The following is a 21524-nucleotide window of genomic DNA, read 5'->3' on the forward strand; positions in this document are numbered from 1 at the left end:
ATGTCCTACTCACGAGAACTCCAGAATCAGTACCTCCCATCATGCCAACCTATCATTCCAGTGAACTTCCAATTCATCACACCAAACTAGGACAGCTTTCATCTGAACCGAGTTCCAACCAGAACTTCAGATCCAGGATTAGTCAGAGTATGTACCCTAAAACTCAGAAAGGTCCTGAGACTGAAAAATGAGTATAGTTCTTCCAGTCTCCAACTTGTCAGATTGGGGTAACAGCAATCAAAGAACCGAGCACCCACCCTTCAATGTGGAGACCTAATATCTATACCAACAAAACCACAGATGTTACAGCTCAAGATTCTTAGATCCCAGTGCAAAGGCACAAACATGAACAAACAAGAAAATATGCCTTCTTCAAACACCATCAACCCTACTGTAATATTCCAGGAGAATAAAACAATTTAGTTAAAGCATAATACAAGGAGTTCAAAACAGCAATTAGGAATATGTTCACTGACATTCAATAGGTTACAAATATATTCATCAATGAAGATCATTTAAAACATAATCAGCTTCACTCTTAATGACCATTAACTTCCTCAATTTGACATTTTGCTTGTTTCCAAAATTAAATTTTTCCCATATTTCACCAGACTGAGATTTGTTGCCTTCTTTCTTGCCTTGCCAGAGCACTTTCCTCTTTTTCCCTTACTCAGCAAATTTCACTGGATTCACAATGGCTGGGTTATAGAAGTTATGGGCAAAGCTATGCCAGTCTCTGCCAAGGCTTTAGCATGCAGGGCTGCCACTTGAGCTGCCATAGCTTTTGGAGGACCACTTGTGTTCCTGACAGCAATAGTGGAGCAACATTGAGAACAGAACCCCTGGTGGCTTCAGCTGCAGCCATTTCTTGTTGTTTTTGCTTTCACCCATTTCCTTTTCTCATTGTTATTGTAATTTTTTGCCCTTTCTGATCCCCTAGCTAAAGATTCCTGATGTTTTACAGTTTTCTGAGCATCCATTTCTGTGTTTCTGCCTCTGAAGGATTGTGTGTCCAGCTTAGGCTTCTGCTAAATCTTCCTAGTTTTTCAATTCTCTTCTTTCTATCTCAACTTTGACTACTTGATGTGTTCCTGCTTCTAGCCCTATGCCTGTGTCTGGATATCAATTTGGATCATGTTCTAATCTTTCATTTTCTAACCCAGCTTCTAGATCTTTACTTCCTGTCTCTGCTCCAGGATTGAGACATTTTTGATCTCCACTCCTGAACAGAGACTTCTTTCTCTCCCTGTTTCTACTTTGATGGTGCCTTTCATGAGAACTATCTAGTGACTTCTGCCTCGTGATGACTTCCTTTCTTTGCTTTTGTATCCTTCCTCACTATTTTCAGAAGAATTTAATTGCTCTCTTCCTTTGCCAGCAGAATGTTCTTTGTCATTGTGTACCTCAGACAAATGTCTTTGAGAGGACATACCTTTGGATTCATGTCTTCTTGCCTCTTTCCTTCTGCTCTGGCTCCTGTGTTTTCTTCCTTTGTTAGCTGATTTTCATTTTCTATCTCTTGACCTTGACCATGACCTTGAATACTGATGTTTTGAGGTTATTTGAGAAATAGATACATCTGACTGCTCTTTTTTCTTTTCTCTATCTGGATATGTCTTTTCTGGGGCTAGTCTGTCTTCTCCTGTATAATAATTATCTCCATTATTGCTGAGTCTCATTCAGTAAGGCACTGTGATGCTGGTGCTAGTGTTGCAATCAGATTAAACTCATTTCCATTAAACTTGACAGGACTAGAGAAGGACAATTATTTTTAGTTCATGAATTCTATTTTTCAAATATATTAATGTTTCTGGCGGGATAAAATCTCATACATAGATTTTCTTATGTCTGCTATCTTGTGTACTTTTGTACTAAACCTTGTACAATCATTTTCATCTCTGGAAAAATAAAAGACATGTTATATAGATTTTTCTTAGGAGGTCTGGAAATTTGGTACACAATCTGTTCACACAACCTGGGCAGTGATAATAGAAATGATTTTCTCAAAAAAAACCCACAATCAGCTAAATGAAATGAGGAAAATAATACAAGATATTAAAATAGAATTGTACAAAGAAATAGAATCACTAAACAAAAATTCAAACTGAAATAAATATCAAAATGAAAATTCACAAACAGAAAATAGGCATGGAAGAAAGAATTTAGACCTTGATAATAAAATAGAAGAAATGGATATCTCAGTGTAAGAAAATATAGAGGCTTTCTAAAATATATAATATTCAAAATGAGTTTAAATGGACTTACCATATGATAAGGGAGGCAATATTCAAACTAGACATCATATGGTACCAAATAAAACCACAGAAATGGATTACCATTTTTGAGTTGCTAGTCAAAAGTGTTCTATATTCCCAATAAACATTGTAGGTAAAATTATCTATATAATTTGTTACCCTTCATAGGCAGAAGATCAGACCCTATTGTTGAAAATACCACATACTCATGTCATTGAATGTCATTGAATATCAATAAATTGAGCTGGTGTTCAACTTGAAACTCTACTCTTACCTTGCATTTAACATGATGAAAAATACTCATTCAGATACAAACCTTGTTGTTGGAAGCTGAAGACCCTCAGACCCTGCACTTTCTATGACCTTTCCCCTGCTGGAGTAAGCAACTAGTTTTTCTATGTTTGCAGCTGCTCTGAGCACAGAATGTTTTGACCCTTGTTAGTTCCTGAAAACAAGGAAGTGATTTTAGTCATTTGATAACTAGTGGGAGTGCAGTGGAAAATCCCCAGAGCCAGGGCTTGGCTACTAATCAAGGAGAACATTATATAAGCTAACTGGGAGCATAATAAAATTGGCATTCTTGCTTCAAGAGTGACTCCTGTCTCTATGTGTTCTTTAACCCAAAACCCTTGCCCAATGCGGTTCCAGGTGCAGGCGCCACACCTTATGACCTCTGACATGTAAGATATTACCACTGGTGTAGTAGTGGCAAAATATTATGGTAGTAAATAACCACATTTGTTATTGGAATATTCATGAGATAGAACCTGTACCTTTAATTATTAATGAATCCAAGAACCTGAGACTAGATTGGCTATGGGTCATGGGGGAGCTACTATTATTCTGCTAAGTGAACATAGCAATAAAATTACTCCTAATGGCATATTGCTATAACCATACATTAGTATATTGTAGAAGGATCACTAGAGAAGTGTTTTTATTATATCAAATGATAATTAACATTAAGACCCACAATTGCCCACTAGAATCATTTTATTCAAAGTATTAATATACACATAAATGAAATTTTATACAGTTCCATATAAGGAATTGATAAAATCCAACTATCATTTTGCCACAAGTTTTATTTGTTAACTCACTCAGTATAGGAATATTCTACTTTTGGACAACTTTTTAAAGATTCCAAATAGCACAGAGACAATGTAGAATTTGTTTTTCTGTATCTGCCTACTTTTATTTGACAGCACATTTTAATTCTGTTTATTTGGCAACAAATGACAGCATTTAATTATTTTTTGATAGATAATATTCAACCACTTATCCATACCAAATTTTATCTGTTCATCTTTTGATAGACTAGTAAGCTGATTAAGCAACAGTTGTCAAGATTTAATTATTTTATTTATATGGGTATATATCTATAAAATATCTATATATACAGCTATATACAATATCATAACTTATCTGCTTATACATTTATGGATAATTATGGTAACTCAGTATCTTAGCTATTGTTAATCTACAGTAACAAATATGAACATGTAGATACCAATTTGATATGTTAATTTTCTTTAATTTTGATATGTATTCAGAAATAAGGTAGGTATTTAATTTTCGAGTTCTTTCTTGTAGTCTTTCATTCTTAAGGAATCCCTGTACTGTTATCCATAAGGGCTGGACTTACTTGTTAACATTTCTAAGAAAGAAGTACATAAGTTTATTATTGCTACATCATTGCTAGAATTTTTGTGACCGTTAATAAATATTCTATCTAGGGTAAATGACACATCAGTGTAGCTTGGGCTTATAATTTTTGATGGCTAGTGCTCTTAAATTTTTTCACACATTTGTTGCTATATATATTTCTTCTTTTGAGAAGTGTCTATTCAGATCATTTGTCCATTTTTGCAATTAGATTACTTGGGTTTTATTGATAGATTTTACTGTTTAGCTTAGTTATTATTACTGACAAACAAATATGTGGCAAATACTTTACCTTACTATTTAGGTTGTTTCTTTCTTCTGTGGATTGTTTTATTCACTGTACAGAAACTTTCAGTTCAATGTAATCCACTTGTTAAATTTCGCTCTTGTTTCCTTTGCTGTAAGTGTTCTTTCCAAAATTCACTGCCTGTAACAAAGTCTCTCCTGTGCTTCCTGCTAATACTTTCCAAGTTTTAGATGTTACATTTTTAGTCTTTGATCCATTTTGAGTTGAGTTTGTACAGGCTGAGCAATAAAGGTCAAGTTTTCTTCTTCTGTGTGTGAATATCTATCCAGCTTTTGCAGTACCATTTATTGAAGGGTTTGTCCTTTCCCTAGTGCATGTTTTTGGTGCTTTTGTGGAGAATCAGTTGGCTGTAGACACATGGATTTATTTCTGGATCTCTATTCTGTTCTGTTGGTTGGTATGTCTCTTTTTATGCCAATATCATGCTGTTTTGGTTACCATGACTCTCTATATCTTGAAATCACATACTTGTGATGTCTCCAGCTTGGTTCTTTTTGTCCAATACTGTTTTGAATATCTGGAGTCTTTTGTACTTCTATGTGAATTTTAGGATTTTGCTTTTTTTGAGGTTTGTGATGAATGTCATTGGTATATTGGTGAGTTTTGAATCGAAGCAAGATAGGTAAAATGAAAAGAGTATTGATGTGTAAAGATGAGCCTTTCACTGTATCTTGCTTGCAACAGTCAGTAGGAATAAGGTAGATATTTTAAAGTGTTCCCCAGTATGAAGTTAAAGTTATTTGTTATGATCACAATAGTATACTACTACATAGTATACATAATGGTAAAGTGATGAGAATTAACACCCAGGGTACAAACCCTCCCCAAATTCAAGCTATGTTGTTTCATAAAATGTCATATTTGGAAAATGATGTCACTAAGAGCTCTTCATTGGCTTTGCTCACGTTTGAGCTTTAAAATTTGAGCATAACTCACCTCATTTGTTCCTTTAGTGAGAAAGGTTTTCTTTTTAATACTTAGAAGTATAATTTCTCTTTAAATCTGGCAAATGCTTTTACTGGTTAAAGAAAAAAAATCTTGTTTTCTTCTTTCTGTGATCAGACAGCTAGTAGACAAAGAAATGGAGAATAAGAAGTTTTAATTATACCTTTCAAAGCCCAACAGATGTGAAAGCTATTCAGAAATTACATGTGGGTTTTCTCAGTATTAACTTATCGATGTTTAAGAGATTCTAGCTCTTATTCTCTAAGGTGAGATAGCAAGACTTGTTAATTGAGCCACAGTACTAAAGTTTTAAATTTCAAAAGTATTAGTAATGTTTATTTTTTTCCTTCTGGAATTTCTGGCATCTTTTCTTTCTATTTCTATTTTCCATATTTAAGAAGGTCTCAAACAAGAAACTAACTTTTTAAATAATACTGCAGCTTTTCTACTTCAGCTACATAAAATATCATCAGATGCCAAAATAGAACATACAACAAGGAAAAATAAGGTGTTACAATAACTCCTACTTGAGACAAAGAATCAGGAAGAAAAACCAATGAGACAGGTATCGATGACATAAAAAATCTTTTGTAAACTCAGTCCTTGACTTCATAATGGGGGTCCCAATCCTAGTGGCAGTATTCTTTAAAAGCTTTCAAAAGCACACCTCTAAATGTTATGGTAGTAATAGGTACTCAACTTGTTAATACCTAAAAATGGAAATTAAATTATAGCACATGAAGCCTCAGTGAACACCCTAATTATATAAACTATGATGCAATTTTCCCCATCCAACTGAAACATCAGTAGTGATCACCATCCATGCATAAAAATGCCTTTATAAAAGCTGACAAAACCAGATTAGAGATAGCAGTATCTGACTATAAAGAATAAATAAGAAAAATTACACTGAATTTGGCAATAAGGACAGTTTAGCATTACCCTTTTCAAACTTCCCAACGTCCTAAGAGGTAGAGCATGGAAGTAAGTGTCTTCCATATTTAGGAAAAAGAAGTGAAAAATGAGCATTCACTTGCCTCAGGCTACAAAAGCAGGACCGTTGCAACATGAGTAAATTCACATTGCTTTGGAATCCAGCCAAGAATGCATGGAATGGCATCCATGGCTGCCTTTGAGAAAGGAGAACCCTGGAATCCCAATCTTTTGTACCAACCGAATATTAAACTTAACTTTTAACAAATAAGGTACTGTGGGATATTCTAGGGCCCTAAGACTCACGTTATGCTCACCGACCTTTAGGTTAGGACATGTGCAATGAGGTTCCTTTTAACTGTTATTGAAATAGACTCCATGACAGACCCTACTAATTCAAGCTACAGCGCTGAGTTAGTGGCCTATGTTCTGTTACATTTTTTACCCTTTTAAAATCCAATCAGCTTTAGAAGACCAACTCACCATTATAGCACCTAAACACTTAGTTTTTAGGCCAGCCTCTATATTGTTATGCTTTAGAGCAGATTATGCTGCTTTAGTTATCAAGCTTGTTTTGTTACAGAAAGCTCATGACCACATCTCTCAAAGTCAGTATCCATAATTGTTAAAGCAACAGGTAGGTCTCATGATTCACATTAATCTCAAGAATCCTACAGTCTGGTAGATTCATGGATCAGACCAAATGTCAGAGAAATCTCCACAGACTGATTTCAGAATTATCCATATAGACTGAGACTTCATTCCAACATGCTGGAGACAGAGCACAAGCCTGTCTGAATAGACTTGGATTCTAGGCTCATCCTTGTATACTCATGGTGTTTAGACTTAATGCTAATACACTTGTCTAGTCAGATTATGTGTTGGACACAATTGTGATACAATGCTCTCCAGAAAATACATACATTCATATATTAGACTCATCTACATGCATTGTAGACTAAATTCCAACAATTGGCACCAAAGTTTATAACTTCAGAACCATCTGTACAGAACCAGGTCTATTATCCCACCCACTTCTTATTTAGTCCTAGAAAAACCAGTCCTCAGGCTAATCAAGATGCCTAATATCTTTTTAAAATATCTCCTATATCTTTATGATGTATACATGATTCTTTTAGATTTTTTTATACACAATAATAGAGTTTGGCCTCCAAAATGGTTTTGTCTATTTGATGTATAATAATACAACAAATAAAATAATTGTTTTAAAGATAAGTGGATAAGTGATAATTGAGAAAAACAACCTTTAAACAATATCATTAGAATATCAAGGAAATCTTGACTTTCCTAGGTGGAAGTTACTCTTCATGATTTAATAGTAAAGTTTTCTAGACACTACTTATCTGGGTCTAGAGTATACCACTGCAAACTTTACTTAGAATAAAGACAACTTAACAGTCTAACATACTGCAGGAAAGTAAACTGAAATATAAAGTTTTCTATAGGAAATAATAATAACTTTTGGTAAACACAGCTCTTTTATCCTGAATATTACTCTGAACCCTATTTCTACTTTCAGAATCATTTTATTTCCACTGCTACAATACTGGTACAGAATGATTGCAACAATCAGCAGACTTAAAAGTTTTCTCAATGAAAGGCATTGTGGGCATAGCTCCTTTTTTGTTTATGACTGTCTGTTCTACCTTTCACAGGATATAAATTTTAATTTGTTCAATCAGAAATAATCATTTTCTAATTCTATTACATTTGCTTCTATAGGGATTTAGTAGTAAGCTCAAAATTTACTCTCAATGAACTAACTTCCTAATGTAATCATTAATCTCTCTTTATTTCAGTAATATCTTATTTGTGCCATTTTATAAACTTTAGCACATTCTGAATTTTACTAGAGTTGCTAATTTACTCAAATGTACTTTAAACATGACCAGTGATCATTAAATATTTATTGACTTAATAAGTGAGTGAATATTTTTCAAAGGTCATTAACTATGCTTGTATTTATACTCTGATTCTAGAAAAGATCAACTACTCTAATTCAGAGAGGAATGACATCAGTGCCACTAAATAAAGACAGAAAATTTTTTCATGAACAAAATAAATTTGAAAAAAATATTTATAGTAAAATTGAATTTATGTATGGTGGTTTGAATGACAGTGGCCTTCATAGCCACATCATATATATGAATGATTTGTCCTGGGTATAGAGTATACCACTGGATATTTTACTATGGTAGAATAAATACAACTTACTCAACAATCTAACATACTGCAGATAGGTAAATTAAATTATAAAGAACTCGATGGGAAACAATAGCAACATTTGATAAACACACATAAAGTATGTAGTCTTGTTAAAGGAATTGTGTGGTGAGTAGTGAACCTTAAAGTCTCCAAGTACACACCATTCTCAGTGCCTCACTCTCTCTCTCAGCTCTTAGCTACTGCACCAGGTCCAGGCCTTCCTGTTTCTTGTTATGCTCCCTGACATGGTAGTCATTGACTCACTCTCTGAAATTGGAAGCTGCCAATAAATTATTTCCTGTTAGCTACCTCGATCTTCATGACTTATCATAGCAATATAAAAAATAACCCAATATGATATAACTTTAATATTAGTTTGATGAAAATTATAAAATCACAATATTGTTTGAAGAAAGTGGTGCCAGTCTAACTTTTCAACATTTTTGTAATAATACATATAGAAGAATTAGTAGCTGAAGTAGGTCATTTAATTGTGACCTATGCAAGATATTCTTATTTTTTCATTTAATATAAACACACGTATCCTTATGTAGTTGGAAGTTTCTTTCCCACCCATTCCCATAGCTATTCATTTTTAAATAAATACACAGGGGTTTATATTAATTATAAACTGCTTGGTCTACTATTCAGGCTTATTACTAACTACTTCTTACAACTTAAATTAACCCATAATTCTTATCTATGTTTAACCATGTGGCTTGGTACCTTTCTCAATGAGGCATTCTTATCTTGTTTCGTCTGCTTCTGGATGACAACTGCGTCTCTGCTTTCCTCTTCCCAGAATTCCCCTAGTCTGGTTGCTCCACCTATACTTCCTGCCTGACTACTAGCCAGTCAACATTTTCTTAAACCAATATGAGTGATAAACCTTTACAGTGTACAAGAACATCATCCCACAGCATTCTTAGACATTGATCTGTAATTTTCTGATCTTTTTACTTTGAAAATTTATAAATAAACTCTAGGGGGAATCTTCTAAAAGGAGATGTCTTATAATTTTTATTATTTTTATTGCTGTTTTAAGGGTTTTTCATTATCAAATAACATATCTCTTGCAGCTAATTGTTCATATGGGATATATTCCCCCCCCAAAAAAAACCCAAGAAACTAAACACATATGTACTCTCAAAATTTAAAAATAAAAGAATGTTTTCAGTTCTCAAAATATATTCTTCCGAAAACTAAAGACTGTTACATCTGAGTGGAAAGTAGCATAATCGAGATAACACAGCTTTAATTTGTAACTGGTTCATAAGTTTGGGAGGATGAAGTGTGTATTATACTTAATCTAAACAAATGTATAATTTCTCTTTCATATTACATAAACTTAATATAGTACATGGATGTATAAATGTATAAATAACCTGAACTGGTCGTGTATAATAAGCTATTTTATAGCAATAATAAAGTGATCTTTAAAAAAAGCAATCTTCTTATTTATTTTATGTGTCTTTTACATCATGTATCTTGATCCCATTCATTTCCCAGCCCATTCATATCTTCTCTTTATCCTGCACCATCCCCCCCATGAGACAAAAATTTAAGAGGAAAAAAAAAGAATAAGAAAGGGGGGGTTAAACAATCTCATCATGGAAGCTGCTTGTGACAGAGTGAGCTACGCAGTAAAAGCTTTTGTCGATGTATCTTTACTTCCAAGTGTCCATTGGAAAGAGTAATTTGTCTGGTTAAGGTCTCTGATTTCTGCTACACCTATCAATGTTTGGACCCTCACTGAGAATCTCTTCTTGGAATATCCTGTTTTTGCCCTGTATTCTGAAGATCCTGCAGCTTTGGTTGGTCTGCCCCACCATCTCTTGCCTGTCCTCAACACCTGGTTGAGCTCTCCAGCATTACTTTGGCTAGTTCACCCCTTACAACAATGAGCAAAGGCTGGGTCATTTCTCCTGCTTTCCAACTCAGGGTTGGTTCTCCTACCTACATCAGGGCCAGCTCTTTGTGTTTGCCCTGGCAAGGTACAGGGACTACTGTGAATACTGCAGCTGGCAAGAGGCAGGAATACCCCTTTTGCTCTTTTTACCCCTTAGCCAGTTCCTCCACCTGTCTCAAGCATTGATGGGGGGTCTCCTCCTTCACCCATGCTGCCACATGCCAAGTGAGTAATTGAAACATCTCTCTCTGCTCACAAATTTCGGGGCTGGCTCATCTACACCTCTGACAACTACAGGCCAGCTTTAAAACTATGATGTTTAGACAAGGAAGACCGCCTGCTTTTCTAAGTACTTGCAGCTGGTAAGGGGGGAGGGTCAGCTTCTTGTCCTCTGTAGGCAGAAAGGGATGAGGTGGCATCTCTCCCCCTATCCACACCACTGCAAGACAGAGGAGTAGGGGGACAGCTCTCCCATAACTTACACTTCAGGGCTGGCTCAAGCACAATTATTAAAATATCAAAGACAGAATTGGGATTCACCGGAATGTCCAAAAGCAAAACAGCCAGTCATTGGCTCTTCTACTCAGTCCGACATGACGATCCTGTCTCCAGAAAACCTCAAATGATACTGTGACTGAGAGCTATCTCCTCCCATTTATATTCCTCTCTAGGGCTGAGATTAATAGCGTGCACCACTCAGATTAAAGGCATGCCCTGCCCGGGTTTTTATGGCAACACTGTGTCTATTGTGATTAAGGTGTGTGTCACCACTGCCTTGTCTGTAAAAATGGCCAGTGGGGCTGTTTTACTTTCTGATCTTCAGGCAAGTTTTAATTATTAAAATCCAAATAGAATCCCACTACAGCTAGCTCACCCACATCTCCCCAATAAGGTTGGCTCTATTGTGTTGCCCAGGTAAGGTTCAGGGCCCTAATCTTCAAGTGTAACAGCTGGTGATAAAGTAATCTTCATAAAATATCAATACTGTTATCATATCAGTTACTAAATAGTCATAACATATATAACAGTATATAAAGCAAAAGAGGTAGAAATAAAGTCAAAAGTAATTGTACTTAAATTAGTTTTCTTGGATCATATATCTGTGGAAACAAACATTGGGGTGACTTTGACATTAAGATAGAATTTCCAGATACTCTTTATCTTTAGTGATCACTATATTCTAAAAATGTATATATTAAAGGAATAAATTAGGGACTATGGTATGTAATTTTTTCCTGAATGTATAATCTCACTCACTTTTAGTACCACAGTATGCATTTAGTCTCAAATATCTCTCCCTCTTGAATTCAAAACTCAACAATTCTATGAGATATATGTTGTGTTTTCATCCTATTTTACAGATAAGATAGTAGGATAATCAAGAACTTAACAAACTTTACACAGGTCACAGAACTAGTAAATGTACTATCAACAAAATAAATTCCAGTTTGTTCTGAGCTCTCACTCCCCTCTGATAAGTAGCATTACCCAATCCTTCTCCTAGTAGTAAGTAATGGTTCAAAGAACTGAAATTCTGACTGGTTGAAGTATTATAGATCTCTTTTTAAACAACACAGATATTCTAAAGATGAAGCTTGTCACCTATCATGGAGAGGATTTTGAGATCAATAGGAAGTTTTATGAATTAAGCATCAAGCTAGAACTCTTCTGAGAAGATACCGCAAGGCTACATCTTTCCTTTAATTCACACAGAGCCACTTTTATTTCAGGGTAACCAACACAGGCAAAATCCAGCCCAAATGCAATCTTGATAGTTCACTGGCTTATAATAGAAGAACATTTTTAACATTTACACTGGTCCATTTCTTCTGCAATACTTCTACAGAAATCATTACCTTTAGTGTTTAATACAGCAGCCTTAGATAAGCAATACTGTAAAATAAGAGGAACAAGACTATAAATGGTTTGTGCTTTCATCTTAGGACTTGAAAGCTTATTACAAATATCAGTTAATGCTTGCATCCATCTTCAAAGGTAAAAGCATCTTCAGATGTACGTTAAGAGGGTAAACAGAAGGCAGAGTCACCTAATTAGTGACCACTCAAGACACAGGCCCATGGGCCGAAGATGTCTGGGTTCCAGTCATGTTCTACCCCTTGTACAACTAACATATCCGTTAGATGTCTCAATTTTAGTACTAGTGTTGTCTTCCTTAATAAATAAATGGATATTTAAGAAATATTATTAAGTAACATATGAGAATTATGGCTCCAATATATCAACCATCAGAAATTATAACTATACCAAAAACTTTGTAAACTCTCACTGAGTTATAATGTTTGAGATTATTGCACATTTCATTTTGTGGGGACATCTGGTCATTTTATTTTGTGGGTTTAGGATAGAGAAGATAAGAAAAACATTATCCTTGACTTATTATACACTGTTCAATTATTTTCCAGTATCTATTTCTCTCATTCTCTCTCTCTCTCTCTCTCTCTCTCTCTCTCTCTCTCTTTCATCACACAAGACACTGGAGTCTATCTACAGTATATCTGAGACCCACATCAGAGCACTGGACTGAGCTTCCAAGGTCCAGTTGAAGAGCAGAAGGAGGGAGAAGATGAGCAAGGAAGTCAGGACCAGGAGGGGTTGAATCAACCACTGAGACAGTGTGTCTGATCTAATGGGAGCTCACCAAATCCAGCTGGACTGGGACTGAACAAGCATGCAATCAAACCGGACTCTGAATGTGGCTGACAATGGGGGCTGACTGAGAAGCCATTGATAATGGCACTGCATGTGCTGGCTTTTTGGGACTCTAGTCTATTTGGATGCACACCTTCCTAGGCCTGGATGAAGTGGGTAGGGCCTTTGACGTCCCAAGGGGCAGGGTAACCCTCCCTTCTCTTAAGACTGGAGGGGGAGGGAGGAGTGTGAGTGGGGGGAAAGGAGGGGAATGGGAGAAAGGGGAGGAAGTGATTTTTTTTTTAATGGAAAAATCCAAAAAGGAAAGAAAGGGTTAACATGAATGATGGCAATATGGAAAAGTGACTATAAACAATTACTAACAGAAACCAAATTTCTGAAATCCTCTAACATTATTGGGAAAATGCTACTATAATAATTGTCCTAAACTTCTGTTACATCTAACAACTTTATGATAACATTAAAAGAATGCAACACTGTTCTTTTGTTTGCAGGCATCATTTCATGTTACAAATGCTAAGCTGGATCTTTTTTGAAAGTTTTTTTTTTTAAAAATTGTCTATTGCAAAGTGACTTCTAGACTAGACTATGAACATTATCAAAGCAGTTATGAAGCAATATATTAATTCATAATAAAACAGAGCTTTAAATGTCTGTTTGTGAAGGCTGAATAAAATAATTCATATGGAAGAGCTTGACAATAGGGCCTCCTAGAGTGAATATGTATACTAAAATCAAATGAGTTTGTTTTCTGGCTTCAAATTGAATTAGAACCTTAGGCTATTATCAACCTTTTGAAATTTGATGTCATGGAAGGGCAAATTTCTGGTATTTTATACAATGGAGCAGCTCTTAAGAAACTATTTATTTCATTCTTGGAATATGAAGACTGGGCCCCATGATCTTCTGAACAACACTACTATGATAGAAAGCAGGGAGTACTATGCTATTTCAGAGTTACATACATTCTTCATCTTCGGAACTGAAGGGAAGTAATCTGCCTTAGCTGTAGTATATTACTGGATAAATCTATGAAGTTCTAGTATAAGACAGAAGTCAAGAGAGCAAAGTGATGACAGAATGACCCTGTGTCTTTGTGATAAATTTGCTGTCTTTACAGGTGTAAGCATATTGATGCACAGTTTGCACAGTTAAGACTTTTTACCCCTTTTTCATTATATTAATCTTGTCAGTGGCCTCAAATGTAGCAAAACTCAGCACTTTATAACAATTCCTGTTTTCGTAATTCATGAATCACTAACAGTGATCCCAACAAATTGCTAGTATAGTTCCATACACATGCGCACGCACGCGCGCTGCGCACACACACACACACACACACATTCTTGTATGTATTATTCTGACTCCATGACTAGAGTTAAGATTTTTTAAACTTTCTTTTTATTATTCTTTGTGTCTTTCACATCAGGCATCTTCATCCCATTCATGTTCCATTCCTGATTATCCACTCTTGCCCTTGTATCCCCCCATAAAATTTAACAGAAAAAAAGAAAAAATGGAAAAATCGTGTCACAGAAGATGTGGTCTGAGATAGTAAGTCAAGCAGTAAAACCGTTTTAGTCCATGTATCTTTATTTGCAAGTGTTCATTGCAAAGACTCATTGGTTGGTTTGAGTTATCTGGCTGCTGCTACACTGTTCTGATGCTGGACCCTCACTAGAACTCCTCTTTGTTATCCTGCTGTTGGTCTGGTGTTGTAGAAATCCTGCAGGCCTTGGGTATGCACGACGATTCCATCATTCAATCTAGCAGATCACAGATGGGGTGGATATTGGCGTGGGCCAACACCTGACTCTGGATCTGGTCCTGAGTAGTTGTATTGCTGATCAGCTGCCAGTTTTTCCTTGTCCACACCACCAGGTTGAGCTCTCCTGCATCCACCACCACAACCACTGCGATTTCTATTTTCACCCCTTGCAACAAGGAACAAGGAGCAGGGCCAGTTCTCCTGCTTTCCTGTCCTCAGGGTTAGATTTCCCACACCTACACCTTCAGGGCCAACTCTACTGTGTTGCCCAGGCCAGGTGAAGAGGCCTCTCCCTCCTGAGTGCTGCAGCAAATAAGGCACTCTTATGACTCAGGACCAGCTCTGTCACCCTCCTTAGGCATTGATGGAAGTGAGCATCTCTCTCCTGCCCATGTTGCTACATGACAGGTGATTAATGGAGACAGCCCTTCAATGCACACAAAATTAGGCCTGACTTGCCCACATCTCTGCCAATGGGGTTGGCTTTATTGTGCTGCCCATGTAAGGTGTGGAGCCTGCTCTCCTGAGTGTTGCAGCTGGTGGCAGGCAGAGGCAGCTCTCCTACCTGACACATGCACTGACGGGAACAGGAAGGGTATTTCTCCACCACCCGTGACTCCATCCATATGACAGATGAGTAATGGGGACAGCTCTCCCATGCTCACATCTTCGGGGCTGTCTCACTCATACACTCCACCAAAGGGATTGCCTCTATATTGCTGCCCATTAAAGGTACAGGGCCAGCTCTCCCAAGTATTGCAGCTGGGGCAAGCAGGGGCAGCTCTCCTGCCCTTCTGACCTCAGGGCCAACTCTACCACCAGCCTCAGGAGTGTAATGGGTTGGAGGCAGAGGGTATTTCTTTTCTGTCCATGCTATCACATAACTCTTTCCCTAGTGATAAGTTTTGACCTCATCCCAAACACTGTATTTTATTTTCTCTAGGTTTTAACAAGGAACATCTTTTAGCTGTGGTCCTATACTACACAATATTTTCTCAGTACTGGTTTGTATCCTATTTCTAAGTTTCACTAGTGCCTAGAGAAGCAATGTGATATGCATCTTGAATGAAGAAGACAACACAATCCATCAAATGTAATACAGATTTAAATACATTATAGATATAAAATGCAATAAATAGAATTAGGTCTAATCTGTGAGCTCAAAGTCTACTTCAAGGGAAAGAAAAACTTGCATCTCTTGGTACAAAGGAACCACTAATCCCCAGTTACATATTTTTAAGAGTTTCTTCAATGTTTATAAATAATGTTCATCTTACTGACTGAGCTTTAGAGTGGGAGAAAAGAACATTGTTTATCTGTAGTGGACTTGATTTAAAATTTAGCAATTTGTATTATGTAAGAGGAAGATCTAAGTGTCCTGCTTTGAAGCCTGTAAGATCTTTGCTAAATCTTATAACATAAGTAATGTCATTGAACAAGAACTATCTCCGTAGAACAGTTTCATTTTCCTATGTCCATATTGTACATCTTTTCTGTCTTGAGAGTTCTGTTTTGAAGTAAACTGGAGACACTCCATTTAAAGCTTGAACCAATGTTCTTAATCACATTACTGTAATTACCACTCTTGTGGCTAAAATATGCCCCCTTTTGAGAAAATTTCTTTATCCTGAAGTAAAAAAATGACTTACAGAAATCCATTTTTTTCTCCAAAGGCAGATTATTCTCTGTTTTACTGTCTTTTTTATTTATTGTTAAAAAGTCTTTTTCCAATTTGCATACCAATCCCAGTTCTGACTTCCTCCTCTCCTCCAGTTCCTTCCACCTTCCCCCCATTCCTATCCACTCCTCACAGAGAGTAAGGCTTCCCATGGGGAGTCAACAAAATATAGCACGTTGCTTTGAGGCAGGACCAAGGCTTTCCCCACTATATCTAGGCTGAGCAAGTTTATCCCTCCAAAGGGAATGGGTCGAAAAAGTCAGAGCAAGCAGTAGGTATAAATCCTGGTCTCACTGCCAGTGGCCCCACAGTCTGGCCCAGCCATACAACTGTCACCCACATTCAGACAGCCTAGTTTGGTCCTATGCCTGGTTTTCTTGCTGTCAAGCTATAGTTGGTGGGCTCCTATTAGCTAAGCAAGCTGTTTTCAATGGGTATCCCCATCATGGTCTTGAACTCTTTGCTCATATTCTCACTCCTCCCCCTCTTCGAATTGATTTTAGAAGCTCAGTCCAGTGCTCCACTGGGGGATCTCTGCCTCTGTTTCCATCAGTTTGCTGGATGAAGGTTCTACAGTGACATTTAAGTCATCAATTGACTACAATGCAAGACCAGCTTGGGCACCCTCTTCAGTATCGCTTATGGTCTTAGCTGGGATCATCCTTGTGGATTCCTGGGAATTTATCTAGCGCCAGGTTTTTTGTTATCCCCATAAAGGCTTCCTCAATCAAGATATCTCTTTCCTTGCTCTCCATCTCTGTCCTTCCCACATCTCAACCATCCTGTTCCCTCATGTTCTCCTCCTATGTGTCTACCTTCCCTCTCCCTTTCTGCGTTCCCTTCTCCACTCCATGTGCATACTCCCAGTTTTCTCAGGAGATATTGTCTATTTCCTCTTCCCAGGGGTTCTATATACATTTCTTTTAGGGTTCTCCTTGTTTCTTACTTTCTCTGGGGTCGTGGATTATAGGCTAATTATCCTTTGTTTTACAGCTAGTATACACTTATGATGGAGTTCATACCATGCTCATTTTCCGGGTCTTGGTTACCTCATTCAGGATTTTCTTTGTCTAGCTCTATCCATTTACATGCAAATTTCATGATTGTCCAGTGCCTTTTCTTCTGCTGAGTAGCACTCCATTTTGTAAATATAGCACATTTTTTTATGCATTCTTGGTTTGAGGGACATCTAGGTTTTTTCCAGATTCTGGCTATTAAAAATAATGCTGCTATTAACATAGTTTAACAAATGGCCTTGTAGTATGATTGAGTATCCTTTGGTTATATGCCCAAGAGTTGTATTGCTGGGTCTTGAGGAAGATTGTTTCCTAATTTTCTGAGAAATTGCCATACTGGTATCTAAAGTGGTTGTTCAAGTTTACACTCCCACCAGCAATGGAAAAGTGTTCCCCTTACTCTACATCCTCTCCAGCATAAATTATCATTGGTGTTTTTTATCTTAGTCATTCTGACTAGTTTAAGATGGTATCTCAGAGTTGTTTTGATTTGCATTTCCCTAATGGCTAAGGATGTTGAACATTTCCTTAAGTGTCATTCTGCCACTTGAGATTCTTCTGTTGAGAATTCTCTGCTTAAATATGTAGCCCATGTTTTAATTGTATTATTTGTGTTATTAACTCCCAAACCAAGAGGCCAATGGATGACAGAATGCCTAAATGAAAGGTATGTCACCCAGAGAACTGCCTTTCAGAGCTAGAATTTTTATATACCATCTGCTCAAAAGAACTTTCTGAGAGACATTCAGCTTTAAAAAAGAATCTTTTTCTGACTTCTCTTATTCCTTGAAGACTTCTATGTTATGAGTATATTGCTAATAGCTTTGGAAGTCATTCATTATTTCCAATATTCTTCAGATGTTTTGATATATTGAAGGTGGAGGGAGGGGAAGAAATCTTCAGTAACTATGTCCCTAGAGGCTTGGAGCTTGAGGGACAGCACTCTGCTTATTTGATATTCTAGTTAAGATATCTTTATTCCTGTAGATAAACAGACAGTCAATCTCCTGTTGCTATACTTGTATTTCAATGTCGTTTCAGTTTTCATTTATGTGACATTTCTCAGTAGTATCTTCTGTTTTGTTCTATAAGCTGAGTTCAGTTTCGTCGGGAATCTGTTCATCACACAGGATGCATGCTTATCAGCTTTAATAGTTTGTGTCCAGATGCACAGAGAACAAAAGGAAAGAATTCTACTTTACAGTTATAATGCCTATACTGATTTATTATTCATGCTTTTTTTCTTAGAATTTTACTAGTCTGAGCATCTAAAATAAAACTGCAGAAGACTCTTCCCTTCTTTCTCTTTCTTTTCTATCTCTCTCCCATCCTTCATTTTTTCCTTGTTTCTTCCTCACTTCCATATTTTGTTTCCTCTCTCCTTTAGAAAATATTAAATAAGTCAAGGCTTAAGAGGTGGTTCTGGTAGGTTTTGAAAATGCAAAGAATTAAGTAGTCACCTGGCATACTTGTATATGATGTACTGGAATAAGTGCTTGAAAGGAAAATAAAAGCATAAGGGATACAGATGAACAGAAAAAGGCAAACAAACAATTAATTTAAAAGAACCAACCTGGGTACTCTTAAATATCAAGACCAACTTTATAGACATAATACAAAGATTAAAGGAACTTAGCCCTTAGGGGGGAGATATATATATATATATATATATATATATATATATATATATATATGTGTGTGTGTGTGTGTGTGTATGTGTGTGTGTGTGTGCGTGTGTGTCTGTTGTGTGTTGTGTGAGTGTATGTGTATATGTGTACATGTGTATAAGTGTATATGTGTATATGTGTACATGTGTATATGTGTATATGTGTATATATCAGTTTACACCATTTAAATGTTGCTTTTGTGAGAGAAAAGTAATGGAAAACTTCCAATTTTATACACTTCAGTGTAATGCTAAAAGAAAGGGACACAAATTAAAAGCATACCTAACACAAAATAAATATAAAATAGTAACTTAGCTGGTAGGAATGAGAAAAATAATGCTAGCAAATGGGCAGAAAGGAGTCTTTGGGAATACAAGTTTAAAATGACCAGATTGGTGAGATAGTATTTGGCTAGGTTTATAGAAAGTGAATATAAAGTTTACACACAAAGATTGGGGCATGCAGCAAAAGTTGAATCAGTAAAGAACAAGGAATTTATGGCAGGCAGCTGATAATTTAGCATGAACAAAATGTGAAGATATGAAAGCAACCATGGGACATATGATTAGAATAAAGTATAGAAATGGTGAAAACTATCTCATATAAATATGAGTTTAATTTTCAATATATAAAGAGCCTTTCAAGAGTGTTAATGCTAAAGTTTCATCAGAGCAGAGTTGGATCCCAGATGCTTAGTTGTCAGTGGAACACATGATGCATTAATACTGAATGTAATAGAAAACAATCTGAGAGCCCCAGTAGATGGTCAGCAGGTAGGAATCTTGTGGGAAGAACCCTACACCTGACCTACCCATCACCCATTCCACTGCAAAAATAAAACCCATGGAATCAGAGACCCCCAAGGGAAAGACTTCACCTACACTGTTTGGAAGAAGAGCCCCAGGAGCTGGTCAACAGTGGCCCCAAGTGCACAGATACCACCTCCACTGATTGAGGAAGAAACAACACCTGAACCTATAATTTCCCCAAACCCTGTTGAGTAGATGGCAGTGTAAGAATACACTCAGCAACATAAAGAACAATACCAAACTACCAGAATCTAATGGTTACATAACAGCATGACCTGAAAAGCTCAATATAGATGAAGCAGGAGAACAAAACCTTAAAAATAACTTTATAAAGATGATTGTGGTTTTTAAAGTGGAAATGAAAAATTTCTTTAAAGAAATTGAGGAAAAGACCAACAAACAGTTGGAATAAATCAATAAATCCCATAAAGAAAGTCAAGAAAAGGACAATCAAACAAGTGAAGGAAACAGATCAAGGCGTAAAAACTGAAATAGGGGAAAATCAAGGGAATTCTGGAAATGGAAAATCTCGGGCATTGAAGATATAAGATTGAAAATGGGTTCACTGGTCAAAGAAAATATTATTTTTAAATCCCACAAAGTCTTAACACAGACTATCCAGAAAATCTGGGACACAATGTAAAGACCAAGCCTAAGAATAATAGTGGTAGAAGAAAGAGATTAATACTATCTCAAAGGCACAGAAAATGTGTTCAACAAAATCATAGAACAAAACTTTCCCAACCTAAATAAAAACAGGCCTATGAAGATACAAGAAGCTTTCAAGACTCCAAATACATTTGATAAAAAAGTTATTTTGCCACATAATAATCAAAATATTAAACATACAGAATAAAGAAAGAATATTAAAAGCTGTGAAGAAGAAGTCAAGTAACGAATAAAGGCAGGCCTATAAGAATTAAAGCCAACTTCTCAGTGGAAACTCTGGAAGCCAGAAGGTCCTGGACTGATGTGCAACAGACACTAAGAAATGATGGGTTCAAACCTAGACTACTATATCCAGCACAGATTTCAATCACAATAGGCAGAGAAAACAACATATTCCATGACAAAACCAGATTTAAACAATATCTGTCCACAATTCCAGCCCTACAGAAAGTACTAGAAGAAAACTCCAACCAAAGAAGTTAGCTGCACCATGAAAATACAGGCAATAGATAACCTTACACCAGCAAATTCCAAAGAAGGTAAATATACACACTACCACCACCACAACAAAAATAAAATATAATTATAATTAAAAATCACTAGTCATTAATATCCCTTAACATCAATGGAATTAAATTGCCTACAGAAAGATAACAGGCAAATAGAATAGGTATGAAAACAGGACACATTCTCTGTTGCATACAAGAAACACATCTCAACTTCAGATATACCTTACATCATAGAACAAAACTTTCCCAACCTAAGGAAGGACATGCCTATGAAGATACAAGAAGCTTTCAAGATTCCAAATACATTTGATGAAAATATAGCAAACCAATTGCCAACATCAAACTAAAAGATAATAACTCAATGCAACTCAATTAAAATCAAGAAAAAGACAAGGTTGTTTATTCTCTCCATATTTATTCAATAAAATAGTTGAGATTCTATTTATAACAAAAAGATGACAAAAGGAGATCAAGGGGACACAAATTGGAAAGGAAGAA

The 21524-nt window shown here is 36.3% G+C and overlaps 1 pseudogene; it reads right to left on the reverse strand.

Moving 5' to 3' along the window:
• Window positions 1-501: 501 nt before the first annotated feature.
• LOC119804349 lies at window positions 502-1679 on the reverse strand (annotated as a pseudogene).
• Window positions 1680-21524: the final 19845 nt, after the last annotated feature.

Source organism: Arvicola amphibius, chromosome X, assembly GCF_903992535.2.
Source record: "Arvicola amphibius chromosome X, mArvAmp1.2, whole genome shotgun sequence".
Taxonomy (NCBI): domain Eukaryota; kingdom Metazoa; phylum Chordata; class Mammalia; order Rodentia; family Cricetidae; genus Arvicola; species Arvicola amphibius.